Genomic DNA, 13,584 nt, shown 5'->3' on the forward strand with positions numbered 1-13,584 from the left:
CCATGGAAACAAACAGAGAAGAGATATTCAATGGTGTGCTGGATTTATTTTTTCATATAACATAACCAAAATCTGCTCTGAATTTGGTGGAATGGACAACATCTGACAAAATTTATTAAAGTTTTACCTGCAATCCTAAGTGGACTTAATCACACAAAAAATCAGATGTAGAATTTGCTGAAGTAGAAAACTGTGACCATGTAGGCTCTGCAGGACCAACACTAGCTAAATGCCTTACCTCCAACACATCGGAGGAAGGCATCTGAACTGAGCTCCATCAACACCAAATGTGTAAAGTGGATAAAAATACAACCTGTAAATATTTTAAAAGTAAAACCAAATTGTGTTTCCTGAACATTGAGCCTGTATGTGCAGCTGAACAGCCTTTGCAAGCTTTTCTCCCCTTTATGAGGCATTAAGAAATAATCAGTATAACACTGTAAGTGGAAGAAACAGAAAAGCTGCAGCTATCAATAAACCTTTAAAATGTTTGAGGAGTTATTTATGTTGCCTAAATCTGTTATCCTCCTAAATGGAACTAACAGTCTTAGTTCACTATTTAGAATCAAAAGATGCATCTAGAAGGTGAATGAGTTGTTCAAACTTCTCACAGGACACATTGATCTCCCCATGTTAGATTGGGAGTTAGTGAGATGGTCCAATGAGGGGAAAAAACACCAAACAACTCAAATTAAAAAAAAAAAAAAAAAGCCATAATACATACACACACTTGCTTGGGAGTCCCTGCATGTTCCTGAATGAAGATTTTTTTTTTCACCTACAATATCATTAGGGGAAAAAAGAACACAAACCAATTCTATCAACCAGGTCTAAGACATTACTGAATGCTTACTTTGGACAAACTTTGTTCAGATTGTTACATTTTAATAAAATGTTTTGTATAACAGAAGATAAAGAGACAGATTGAGATAACAGATTTGAAAGCTACATTTCAACTATAAGTCTTTCATAAAATTTAAATTCTGCTGTTTCCAACACAAACCTTTAAAATGTTAGGCTCATACTAGGGCAAGTTAAAAGACTGTGTATTGCATAGAGATGCTGGTTCAGAAATTCCAGAACTCCTGTAAAATTAAAAAAGTAGGAAAACATAAGAGTAAGTGTTCTCAGATAAAAAGAAATCCATAGTACTGTCATTAACTGTAGGTTACTTGGATAAATTAAGTCTGGATTTTTATCCAAGTAATCCTGAATGCTCTATTATATATTAAGCTAATCAGTGGGAATGCATCTGAAGATTTATTTAATTACACAATCTTCTTTCTCTTTTCAAAGAAATTATATACGAATTCTAAAATACATTAAAATATATTACAATTAAGTACTGTAATTAATCTCTGCTTTTTAATTCCGACCTTCAATTTTTAATCACTATTTGCAATATTAGCAGAAAACAACTCAAAAACCTTCAGTTTATACATACTGAAAACAAACCCATGAAAAGCCAAAAAGCCCTGTGCAGTTTTTCTCTACTCTGAGCCATTCCTTATGCATCCAGTGCAATGTCCCACAACTTTTTTACCTTAGGTGTTTTTCAATGGAGAGACTCTTTCAGTTGGTGCTTTTTGTGTGCTCCTCCAGCTGCCCAGTGGCATGCTTTCCATGACAGATGCTCTGGCTTCATTCTTAACATATGTTCCAGATGATAATTCCATCTTCTTTTCTGGATAACTTTAGAGCCAAGGGGTTTTTGAGCTGTCTAATGAATCTTGGCATCTGTTATAAATTCATTCCATTTAATACATAGTATTTTTCTAAGGCATTTGCTTTCAAAGGCATTTAGATGTCTGTACCTTTGTTGGATTTCCAGCTTTCACATCCATATGTTGAGATGGAAAGCAATATCTGAGTTGAAGTTTCACACCCTGGTCTTTAAAACATGGATTTTTATGACCATATCTTATTTAGTTCATAAATGAAACTGTTGCCTTGCCAATTTGTAATACTAGTTCCTTACTGAAATCCCCAGATGACAGGCACTTTACTACCGAAACACATAAATTTATTTTTTTCTTGTACTTCCTTACTTTCCAGTGTAGAATTTGAGCTTAGAGTTTCCAGGGATTAATTTTATTTTTCTTTTTTTTCCTCTTATAATTACATAATAGGATTGTAAACAAAGCAAATAAAAAGCCCAAACAAAAAAATAATAGTTTTCATTTAATTTCATTTTCTAATCAGTGTAAGACAAGGATGTGTTGCAGCATTAGAGAAGCTACTGAAATTACCACGGAATTCTTCTTTGTTATCGAGACTTTTCATGTGTTTTAAAGTAATTAAAAATTACCAGTCTCTCCAATGTGAACTTTCAGTATTTTTTTTCCAAAACCCTATCTTTACATTAAACTTTCTCTATTTTTTTATTTTTTGATGCTGCACCTAGTGACACAGTTACTTCATTTCCACACCAAAGTTGCTCACTTTCCCAGCCTATCTAAGCCATCTTTTAAACATCTCCATCCTCTGTATACTTCCTATTTTATCAAGTGCTCTACTCTTGACAGGTTCATCAGCTGCTTAGAACCATGAAAAAATAGTAGCTTTTACCAGGGACTCTTTCAAACAAGACCAGGGTACAACTGTATCCGAGGCAGATGTAGCAAAACTAATGACAGACTTTTACACTAGGAATATCCAGTAAGAGTTAAAGTATGAACCAAAAGGAAAATATCTGTAAAGCATTTCAATTCTTCCATTTTTATCATTTCAAACTAGGAACAGAATCTCTCACTATGGTAGAAGCTGAAACCATCAATGCATATTTTTCTTTCAGAAAGAAAAGTGCTCTTCTCCATGGCATGAGCATGAAAGGCTATTTCCTTGAGGACTGTCCTTACAACAGGCTCTGAGAAAGCCCTCCTGATCTTTACTGCTCTTGGTACCTGCTCCATATACCAGGCTCCACAGCAGCTCACACCGTTCCACAGTCAAAAAGAAACAGCAACACAGTTAAAACTGACAAAAAAGATATCTCTTCTCATAATGAGGACTTAAGGAAACTGCCAACTTCACATGCTTTGTTGAGTTCTATCTTTCTGATTTTAAGCCACTGTAAGGCTTTATGTGCACTAAAACCTTTTGTATTTCAGATGGTGCACTTTTAAACACCATTCTCTTCCTATATGGTGTGCTCTAAACAGCATTCAATACTGTGTAACACTGGTTAAATCACTATGTCTCAAATTTCTCAGTAGAGAGTAATTACTAATATTTATCTATTCTAAGGAAAGATTAAAATGTTAATAAATGGATTAATTTCTTGGTTTGTGTATTAAAAAATACACACCCTAAGTGAAGAAATACAAACAGATTTTCAAGGAACTCCAAAGATGAGAAGTTATTTGGAGCATTTTTAAATATGTCAATTGGCAAAAGAGAGATCATGGTAAGCCACCCTTTTTATAAACCATGTATCTAATCAGTATAAAGTTTTCCTCTATGCTAAAGCTTCAAATACATTGACAGGAACAGTCTACCAGCCACAGATGGCTTTTAGGGAATATAGCACATTGCAAGAAAGGAAAGGCTATTAATATGCTAGAACTATAATGCAAGACTCTATTTACTACCAAAATACAAATGCCTATTGTGAGGTAATTTACCAGTGACAATTATTTCACTGAATATGATGACCTGTGATCTTCTATCCAGCAAAACTCACTTTATTATAGAGATACTTTTCTTCTGTAAGGAAAAGTCAGACACACTATGGGTGACTAGACAGTGACGCTTCGGTACTCATGTTGCCTCTCAATAAAAAACTTTTTTCCCCTCATTTATTTTACCCAGCTCTAGCGCACCAACTTGTTACCTTCTTTACAGCAAAACTCATTAAAAGAAACAAACACAAATTCACTTCTTATATAAGAATAAGTTAAATTATTGAAGTATGTTCTTCAAAAGCACACAAAATACCTATTAATGTTAGAATTTTCTAGAATGTGACCTTGTTTGAGTGGGTCAAGTTTTTATTATCAAAGGCAAATAACAATAATAAATATTACCTATTTATGGTAGATTATTTAAAACCTCATTACCAATACATTCAACATTTGTGTCCTTATCTGTTAATGACTACACTGATACTTGGGAGGCTGGTACAAAATACATATCTCACTGAGACTAATACATACATGTGTATTACACAGCTATTATATACCACAAAAAATGCACTATCACCATAACTGTTTCTCTAAGTCTTCATTTGTAGACTGAATACTACCTGCAGCTATCTTCTTCTCTACCCTGGAGAGGGTGCAGGGGAACACAAAATGTTCGAAAGGATCCTTAAAAACAGCAGGGCTGGGTTGGGTTGGTTTGGGGCTTTTGGCTCTTTTTTGTTTGTTTCATTTGCCATGAAATTTATCCATTTCATCTAATATCATCTATTACCAGCATGTTTGTCCACAGAGCTGCATATAACAGCAATTTCTTGTCTCCTTTGGAGAAAGGATGATTGGATCAGGTGAGGGAAAAGTTCATCATCTCTACATAAACCACTTTGTGCCAATTGTAGTTCCACACAAAATCCTATGCACATGGCGTAAATTAAACTTGTAAGATCCTCACTGTGACTGAAAATTGCCCAAAGGGATCCCAAATACAAATGCTTACAACAAAAAATTTATTTAAAATATCCACTTTGCAAGCTGAAATCTTAAAGAGCTTGATTATTCTCCAAATTTTTGTATATAAACAAGCAAACTCAGCAGTAGGTTTGCAAAGAATGAATTTCAGACAAAATCTACTTCACAGGAATTCTACCAAATGTAGCAGAAAGTCTACAGAAACTCCATAAGAAAACTCAAGAGGCTTACAAATTAACATTACCCAAAGTTTCACTGATTGTCCACCAAGACAGTGCGTATATTCTGAACTCTGAGAACCACTGAGTATAACTTTAATCTTGAGTAATACCTAGAAGCCAACAACTCACTAGCCTCAGAAAGGTATCTATCTGTCATAAGCTCTGGGGTTTTTTTTTGGTTAAAATACTGTTTTTAAACAGCTTTCAAACTCTAAACAGAAAAGGATTACATAGCTACTGTATCACTTGGATTAAGGAACCACTTCAGACATTAGCCAAGTCACTATTCTGCCAAAAAACTATGTTTGTTTAAAAACCAAAACCACACAGGAATAGGAACTAGCTAACCTCCTGGTGGCATTTTTTAATTCCATCACATTTAGGACTAGCACAGAGAGTAAATCAGTGGTCCTTTTCTAAACAAGAACTTCAAAGAAAAACATCTTGAAATACAAACTAGTTGTGCCAGAGTCTGGTGGTAGTGATAATCTAAATTCTAGGTGCAGTTCTGTAGCCAGTTTACCCTTGCAAAGAAGGAACTGCCACCAGGAGGGAGATGCCCTGCCCCTCCACGTGGCCGCTCGCCCATTCCCATGTGTGCCAGCACTACTGTTCATGCAGCTACACAGTGAGTCAGGTCAGGGAAATGATCCATCTGAAAGTTAGCTGGGAAAATAAAAATAGATTCCTTTTCATCCAGATAAATTTCCTGGCATGATTCACCATGTCACCATTATGAGCACAAGTGACAACACAACAGAGCAAGAAGAGAACATGACACTTTCCCCATTTCAGCAACAGATTCCACTTAACATAAATTTCAAGCAAACATGGAACAGCATCTATCAGGGGCAAGTCCACAAGTTTCTAATTAAAATACAGTAGTTGCTGCTGTTTCTCAAGAATAAACTTGTTCAGAAAAGTATCCAATGTGTTAGTCAGCATACATAGACTGGCATGATATTATAAAAGCCAGCACAGTTCAAAACAAAGTGAGTGAATACTAGATTTAAAGTAAAGCAAAAGATGCTACATGAAAGCACAATATTTTGTAAGTATTTTCATGTGCATAGAAATTATATCACTAATCCATCTACACAGTTTCATCGGGTCAAAAGTGTGCAAGCATAGGTAGAGATGTTGTCATGTTCCTATGGATTACTCTTTCCCAGTGATCATTGTTCAGTAGTTTCCTCCAGTCTCTCTGGAAGACACGCCACAAAAGAACTAACCTTAAGATTTTTCCATCTTCTTAACAACTCCTCCCTTCGTATGACCTAAGTGATTTAACCTCTTCCTCTGCAACATGTCAGGAGGATAAACAAAACCCAAAAAATCTACTGCTTCTCCTTCAGGCTGAACTTCAACTATTAGATTCATTTTACTTCCTATATAAAAATTATATTTTAATTACATAAAATCATATTTTAAAAAGCTTGAATACCATAATGTAAGGCACTCAAAAGTTTCTCAAGGATAAACAAACTCACATTCAGGAAGTCTCTGAGGTGAAGTAACAATACTATTTCCATTTTATCTGAGGGAAACTGTGACTTGGACAAATTTAGGTTCCCACAACACTGAGTGCCAAATTTAAGACACTGTTGGCCCAATTTTTTACATAATTTACCATCTTACATGTCTTTCTTCATTACAAACACAGTTGTCCCCAAGTTTATCTCAACGAAAAGCACAGAGCACTTGTATCCAGTAGCACTCAAATCTCTTGCTGATGGTGTGGTTCTCAGTATCTAGGCCCAGTTAGCAGCCATTTATGAAGACTATTCTGTTTCAGTAACTTTCTTAGCATGACAATGTTGATTAAAGCCCATTAGGAAGTTATGCTCACTAAAATATTTTACACTTCAACTGTTCAAATACGAATAACTTGGGATTATAGAGTTTCGAATTTCAATGTAAAAATGGTAACAACTAATGAAACTGGATGCTACTATATTGTAATTAAATATTTTTGGGAAGACTACCCTCAAAGTCAAGACAGTCATCAATTTGAAAACGAACTTCTACATCTATCTAGAAAAAAGGAACATGTATTTGCAAAACGGTTCCTCAAATTCTTCCCCAACATTGGACATTTGCTGGGCATGCGGTACTGCCAAGCCAAAAGGGTTGTGAGCAGGATAAGGGCAACGAATTGTTAACATCTTGCTTCCCTCATCCCTGCAACAGAGAATATTTTAACCTTGCTTCTTTAGAAGTATTGCCCTCATGGGTAACAAACTGGTATGAATAAGAGAAACCTGTACGAATGGAAAAAACCTTCAGAACATGAGCAACCAGGCAGCATTCATTATACAGGAAATGGAACAGACATACAAGAACATGTAAGGCCAGTGTGTCCAGGATACTCAAAAACACCCATTGCCTAGGTATTTTCCCTATGTAACAAGCAACCTGTTCTTGTCAGGAATAGCACTTTTCTACCATAAAACTCAGGATTTGAGAAAGCTCAAAGTCATAAGTATGTTCCACATTAATAATACCCTGTTGTGCAAGACATTGCACACTTCCTCCCTTTGAATATATTACTGTATCTTCTATCTGATGTATTAGTGGCAGGAACTAATACAAGCAATCAAAGAACAGGCACAGAATTTTACCCACTGTCATCTACAATACAGTTGCATCTAGAAGAGCACCATATTTACCAATGAGAATCACAACTGTACAACCATTTAGAAACTGAAAACAGTCTGTATTATAGGTAAAATGAAACAAAAACAATTTTAGAAATTTAAAAATCGATCAACCACATACTATTATCTAAACTGGCATTCAGCAAGGATATTGCAGAGAAAATTTTGAGACTGTTTAAAATACTCTGCATTTCAATTACTATAGCAAACCACCTTTAACCACAGAAACTAGTAATAATACAATGTGGAGAGCTGCAAAAACTACACTCATTTATTACCTAAAAAGTACCTGTAATAAAGTTCTCTTTAGCAAAGAGAACACCCCACACTCAGGTTACTTACATCAAGTTTAGGATTTTTATACGGTTCTGATCCTCTTTCAAGGACAAGTATGGTTAAAAAGGTTGTAATTATTTCAAAAAGACCTTGGTAGCCAACTACAGAGTGAGTGGGACAGAGGAAGCGCCCAAGGCCCTTCTCTCCCAGTGGGGTAGCTGCAGGAAAACAGTCTCTAAATACAGAGATCTCTGCTCAAAGTGTATGTGGAAGCAAAGAAAAAAAAACCTGTGTATGAGGTTCCCCTGACTGCAAGCAACTTTACAGTTTTACCTAAATCCATTTCTACACTGAGTGCATGATACAGCAATCTCTTAATTATTTGGAATTAAAAAAAAAAAAAATCTAGCTTACATATATGGATATTAGAAAGCTTGCACTGTGAATTTTTCTCTCTTTGGTCCACGTGGAACCGTCTGTTCTACATTCATATATTTTATTGGAACTATACAGTAACTCACATTTTCTATTAATTACACAGAATTAGAGTAAAACAATTACAATATGAAAGGCTTATTTAGTTTCAAGTGGTTCATCAATTAAGACTTCACCTTAAACTACTATTTGCTAAGATAATTAGAAAAAAAACTGTTTAAATTTCTTCTACTTTGTGTACCAGATGTTCAACATAGTCTATTTAGACTTGTCTTTCTTAGAGGTGTGTTAAACTGCTCAAATAATTTAGACAATCTGCAAACAAGATTTCTGACAGGTTGTGAATAACACTCAATTAATAACATAACTTCTGAGATTAATTTTTCAATCAAGGCATTTATGCCCCTCCAAAAAAAAAAAAAAAAAAAAACAAAAAACCCAAAACAAAATGAAACAAAAAAACAAACCACACACACACACACACACACACACACACACACACACAAAAAAACCAAAACACACCACACCCAACATCATATCACATGAACTCAGTCTCCACTGTGTATTTCCAAAATTAACATCTGTTTGGTCTTGGTTCAACTGTAAAACTCAATGTTCATTAAATGAAATAATACAGTTCTTTTTCTGGTTTTGAGCCAGGGGGAGGAGGGGAAAAGACATGTTACCCTAAGACTATTAAAAATCAGTACTTTAAAGAACAATTGTATTCCTATTTGGAACAACAGATTTATTCCACTACACTATGTATTCTTCTTGATAGTAGATATAACAACAGAAAATATTTTCCACATGGTTATTTCTTAAAATCCCATGATACCTGCATCGTATCCTGAATCGCAAAAATGAAAACAGACCAGCAGTTGAGTGAATCTCATCATAGTAAATCAAACACATCTTATCCTACAAACTGTATAGGTTTAGAAATATTAACACTACTTCAAGTTTAGATACTAAGAAGTTACAAATGGCTGTATTATTAAAAAAAAGAAAAACAAAAAAAAATTGAGTGAAAATTATATTACAGTATTTCAGTGATCCATTATTTACAGAACAATCTCATTACAGGAAAGCTTCATGACATCTGTTTTTTTACCACCATCTCATTACATCAAACTTCTTAAGTTATTATGGTTAAGCCACAGCAATTTTGTACTTCAGTTCCCTCTGAACACTAGTACTTCTGTACTTCAGGTGAGTGTTGAAAGATAAAATGAGGACATTGAAAACTGCAGGATTATATTAAATTCACTCCCAAACCCAAGTCAGATACATTATCTATTCAATAAAATTTGGGTAAAAATAAATGATGTAACCCATGCAAAGATTGCCACAACAAACAGCATTATCTAGTGTAACACACTGGAACAGAGAAACCCAAACAGAGGTATGGTAATTGAAGTATGACAACACAAGCAGTAACTTAAACAGACACCATTTTGCTTCATCTTTAAATAATGATTTAGCCATCTTGTTATGCAACACACACTAGGTACGTCCTCCCAAAAAACCTTACTCATTCAATTAAAGAAAAAGTTAGTTGACACATTAAATTTAAAACTGGGTTCTTTAAAAAGTTGGCATCTTTGTCAATTTTTCCTTTGTCCCAAATGATCTTTCAATAACATGATAACGAAGACTCTTAAACCTTTTCATATGTTTAAATTAATTGAAGTCTTGTGCACAGTTTATATATAAAGAAATTAGGTTGCAATTAACCATAGTTGTTAATGATTCTTAAATCTAATCGTTGTGACTATTATAGACCACAGACAAGGTCAACTCTACAACTTGGGAAACTGTGGTTTTAAAGAAAAAAATATCAGCTGAATTATATGCATAAAATTCACTTTTGTAATAACATAGCTTAATTATACTAAGCATGTTCATCCATGTAAAAAACCAGCTGTTTCCAAATTGATAAATTAAAAACATATCCCCCTAATAAAACACTAAATTTTAATTAGTAAATACAGTGAAAGCATGTTAAGTAAAATTAAAAATACTAGCTCTTACAATAATATAAAAAAAAAAAAACCACTGCAAAACACTGCACTTATAAGCAAATCCAAAATGTAAAAGTCATTTCAGCAATTACTGCACAGTGCTTACACTAACTGCATAAATGCCAAATGTTTAATTTCTGCATCTCAGCAGCAACGTTCAGGTCACTGTATTTAGGAGTTTTAGCCAAAATCACTTCCCTTTCATCTGTATGCCTTACAAAGAAAAACGTTAGTGTCATCTAAAAAGTAAATTCATAAGGGAAGACAACCCCTCTCTCTCCTAATCTGGCTACAAGAATAAGGGGAGAACAGAAAAAAAAGAAAAATTATTAACCTCACTGAGATGGTGAATTGCAAGAATATCTTTGCAGCAGCACACATGCACGCAGGCCATGAGATACCTGGTTCTTATCTCTAGATCTAAGATTGTAAGTTACAACCATAAAACCATCCATACAAAACACATTCCTACCCCTCTCTTGCCTGAGCAGAGACTCAGCTCTAAGGATACTGCTCCACTGGCTCTCCGCTTGTACAAGTTCTGACATCTCACAGGGTACATCTGAATTAACACTTTAGTTCAGATAAGGAGAGCACTTGTGCAACAAATCTTCCCATCACCATAGTTATGCACTTCCAGTTGCTGCATGAAGCAGTCCCAGAGTGCACAAACCTGGTTCCTTCGAGATGAAATTAAAAGTCACACGATGCACTCCAGGAGCACTACCAGTGCCAAAGGGGCACAGGAGCAAACAGGAGATGGTCCAAAGTAACACCCACTTCACTTTGCAAATGCATTCACTGTTGATAGGTATCAAATCCTTATTACCAATTATTTCATTCTCTGAATCTGCTCTCATTGGGCTGCATTACTTGCTCAGGGAAGTCCAGCCACTGTGCTTCAGGGTCTCCTTTTATCTGTGAGATGGGACCTGACTGCACCTGAGGTTCACCAAGCTTCTCAGGCATTGCTTCCTTTTGGGTTTTCTGTCCTCTGTTGTCCAAAGTTCTCACCTCCAGCCTGTCATCTCTGCCCATTTGACCTTTCACACATAACAGTATACTCTTCCTCAGTATCATCTTGTCTCACCACACTGAAACATCTTTCCCTAAAGACTACTCAAAGCCCAACTATGATCATAAATAAATTTAACTCTGGCATTTTCTTAACATTGAGTAAAACAGTAATACCTCAATGGGTTCCTCATTTAAACACACATAGAAAAACAGGGTTCTGAAGCCAACTATGTAGCATCACATAGGATTCTTCAGTGCTCAACAGCAGGGTTAAAAGCCTACAAGCATATAGCCCTCGGCCCTCTATTACTGGCATGGATACAGCACTAAGGATAATAATGCAAACATTTTCTTACTGCATTTCGCAGACATTAAGAATTGTATTGCAGTGCCCTAAACATACCCTATCTTCTCTAGCCTCTCTCTAGCAGAATCTCAATTCAGAGAGAGATCCCCAGCTCAACTTTTAGTCCTCCCCTCTCATTCCTACATTCAGTTCGCTTAACTCGCCTTTGTAATGACCTATCTCATTAGACAGCTCCTCAGAACCATTCTTCATCCCCATACTTGCAAGTCATCCTAATACTCTTTGACTGGGCTGTGAATCACAAAGAGGGATTGAGTTTTTTTCTTGCATCACAGACCATTCTGACTGCTGAAAGGGACAATTTTAAAAAGTCCAAGGCTACATCCACACGACCAAGTAATTTGGCAAAATAGAAACAGATCAGTCAACTGAAGCAGCTGATGCTCAGATCCCTATGTTCCCAGCAGGTAGGGTTTACAAGATTTATTTCAAGGTAAATTCAGTCTGGAGTCTCAGATTGAATGGTGCACCATATGTGGTTCAGGGCAGTCCAAAGGACTGGTCACTGGGGCTGGAGTTCACTTGGTGTCCGCCTGGAGAAGAGATCCCATGCTCCCCTTCCTTCAGGTGGAACCAAGTTTGTACCTACCAAAACAACTCTGGGAACTGAGCCAATGAGTATCAAGTGCTGATGATCAGAGAATTCACTTTAAAACTGTAATAGCATGTTAGCTTATGGAAGCAAGGCAGCTTTACCCAATTCCATGATGCTTCTTAGTACAGAGAGAATATGTAGCTACCAAAATAAGAAGTGTCTACTGAGCATATTCCAATTTTAAGAATTAAGATTAAAGTTAGATACTTTGTCTTGGTAACATTTAAAAAAATGCACTTAACAACTTCGATTCTCTTGCTCCAGAGCAAGGTCAAAGTTGTAATTACATGAAATGTATAACCATTGAATTAAATGCTTACAAATTCTTTACATTGTAAAACACACTGCACTTTTCTTTTTGTTTTCAGAAACAATCAAAACAAACACTTTGACCCATCAACAACCAGAATAAGTCAGACACAGAAAATTAAGGACAATATTAGATCTAAATAAAAAAAATAATTAAACCACTAAAACCCTACAGTTATCTATTGCAAGAAATTAAAAAAAAAACAAGCCCACAACCATAAATTCACTCAAAGTTATTTAAGATAAAGAAAAATACATTTCAAGAAATGTCTTTTATTAGAAAAGAAAACAATTACCAACAAAACTAACATGAAAATGGGAACTCAGTGGGTTTTTCTTCAATTAATAGACAATAAAACAGCATAAGGAGAAAAAGTTTATTTTACATTTCAGAATTTCAAATATTAAGACATTGAGTTTCATTGTACATTGTCCTTTTCTGGCCCCTGGTGATTAATATATGCATATCCAGTGCTCACAGAGTTGATACCAGGGTGTAATAAGAATAAGCGATAAGACTTGAAGGAATGGATGTCACGTAAAAGGAAATTAGTTGAAGCATTCTAGTTATTTGAAAGAAACTTATATGAAACAATTGAAAAAGGAAATCAGATCCCCAAACTGAGTAAACAACAACAAGATAGAAAGGAAAAATAATTGAAAATTTTATATAGTTCCTGCCACGTAAAATTTTATGTGTTATAAATATAAGCATATACTCCAAAATAGGAAGTAGGCCTTAAGCTTCACAGTTTAGCTCATTTTCATCTACAATACCCACAATGCAGCCTGAAATACAATTTATGTAGGAACAATAAAAGAATAATAAACTTATTCTCTTATTCTCTTGGCTTCTTGACATTTAATGTCAATCTGCAATAACAAAGCTAATAATGATTTTTGTCTTCACACATTGCTATTGAAACAAAGCATTTCTTTGTAAATTAAAGGGTAATTTTGTATCCACTACTTCAATCTAAATCTTTCTGGGCTAGAATCACAGAAACTCATGGCATAAGTCACCCTAAAATCCAGATCACCTTCTCTCTGCGAGAGAGATTGTGGTTCTTTTGGAA

General features: G+C 35.2%; 1 protein-coding gene across 3 annotated transcripts in view; it reads right to left on the minus strand.

Moving 5' to 3' along the window:
• Positions 1 to 13,584, minus strand: part of AKT3 (AKT serine/threonine kinase 3) — a 151,806-nt gene that overhangs the window by 124,512 nt on the left and 13,710 nt on the right. The window contains exons 3-4 of one of the 3 annotated variants that reach the window (XM_051783344.1): positions 1,544 to 1,737; positions 1,004 to 1,085 (exon numbers count right to left, since the gene is read on the minus strand). The exons of the other annotated variants lie outside the window; for them this stretch is intronic. The gene's annotated coding sequence lies outside the window, so the exon portion shown is untranslated. The remainder of the gene's footprint in view (positions 1 to 1,003; positions 1,086 to 1,543; positions 1,738 to 13,584) is intronic. 3 annotated transcript variants of the gene reach the window in all.

Source organism: Manacus candei, unplaced genomic scaffold, assembly GCF_025592945.1.
Source record: "Manacus candei isolate 608988 ecotype Guabito, Panama unplaced genomic scaffold, ASM2559294v1 h1tg000017l, whole genome shotgun sequence".
Taxonomy (NCBI): domain Eukaryota; kingdom Metazoa; phylum Chordata; class Aves; order Passeriformes; family Pipridae; genus Manacus; species Manacus candei.